The following is a 1,585-nucleotide window of genomic DNA, read 5'->3' as shown; positions in this document are numbered from 1 at the left end:
ACATGGCTGAAATGTTTGCTTCTCCAAGAACAAAAATAAAAATGCATCTTTAAAATTATAAAGATTATAAATGAAGCCATAGAAAACTTGTTATCAAAGGGTTTCTCATCACCTCTTCACTGACCCTGTGGTTAAGAAGGCAGTAGTCCTCCCCTCTGATCCCCACTGGTGAATATAAAGATGGAGGAGACCCTGTATTGCATAACTGTAAGAAGTGATGCAGTCCAGAATCCATGAATGACTGAAGGTGGTAATGAGAGTGTTAGTCACAGAAAGTGCAGCACCTGTGGAGTTTCTTGCATGGAAGCTTTGACCTGTTAAGAGTGGGCACAGCCACAACCCTCAGCAAGTTACATGTCCACAGATCCTCCCTCTCTGTTTATTTTGTTCTTAATTGAGCCAGAGGGTTCAAAGGGAATGGAAACTCTTCTTGGATGTTCTTGGACCTCTCGTGTACAAATTCTGCATATTTTCTTCCTTTGTACAGAACATAATAAACAATATAAAATAAGATTAAAATAATGTGCCTTAAATAAATAACATCTATGTTTGGAATTTATATTAATTTTTGAGTGCAATTGAACTAATGTTAATGATGTTTGTATCCGAACTTCATATCTGAAAATGGACAAATTCATTAAGTTTTAAAGCAAGTATATACAAGTAACAATTTCCACTGGACTCAAATTTTTTCTTATGTTTTGACAGATTTGGCACTATTTACTATATCCACTATTTTTATTAGTGGATGATTTACATGCCTAATAAAATTAGAATATATTTTGTTTGCTTCTGCAGCAAATTTACTAAAATTTACTAAAATATTGGAACAATACAGAAATTAGCATGACCCCATGCAAGGATAACACACACATTTGGGAAGCATTCCATGTTTTTTTATAATGCATCAATAAAAAATTAAAAAAACAGAAAAACACAATGGAATTCATCTTCAAATAAAAAGAACATGAACAGTTCACTTTGCAACCTCCTTAATATTGAAGACTTCCATGTTTTGATTCAAAGTGTGATCAACAAGAGGGAATCAGAGAATGAAAATAAGCATAATACTAACCAAATTTAGAAAGCAATATTTTAGTAAACCCATTGCCATGAAAGGATCAGCAGTTTTCCTTCCTCTAGCTAATTTACTATTAAGAAAAAAGATATGCCATTAATAGATCAGGGTGTATATATTGTTCAAGAGACTAAATAAACTTTACAAGAGCAAATTTAAATGTATGTTTTCAAATGAATTACAATATTAGAAAAGATAGGCATATATGATGATATTATATTTCTGAAATTCAGTCTCACTTCATTAAGCAATGATTATAAATACACAAATTATCCCCTGGAAAAGATAAAAAGAAAAGCAGAAGGAGCCTAATATACCCAAACTAAGCACAGCATCTTCTAGAATTGTATGACATGGAAACATCAATGGATGGAGACCCACAGAATAGTAGCAGCTTTTTCTGAAGAAACACTCACAAATCTTTCTCATGACATTTATAATCTGAGTCAATCTGCTGAAATCTTCTTTTAACTAAATGAGTTGAACCCAGAATAATGAGTTTCATAA

General features: G+C 32.4%; 1 pseudogene; it reads left to right on the top strand.

Annotated features, from left to right (window-relative positions):
• Window positions 1-799: 799 nt before the first annotated feature.
• Window positions 800-897, top strand: LOC124965105 (uncharacterized; annotated as a pseudogene).
• Window positions 898-1,585: the final 688 nt, after the last annotated feature.

The sequence above is a fragment of the Sciurus carolinensis genome, chromosome 14 (genome assembly GCF_902686445.1).
Source record: "Sciurus carolinensis chromosome 14, mSciCar1.2, whole genome shotgun sequence".
Taxonomy (NCBI): Eukaryota; Metazoa; Chordata; class Mammalia; order Rodentia; family Sciuridae; genus Sciurus; species Sciurus carolinensis.
This window is presented reverse-complemented; position numbering and strand designations above follow the sequence as displayed.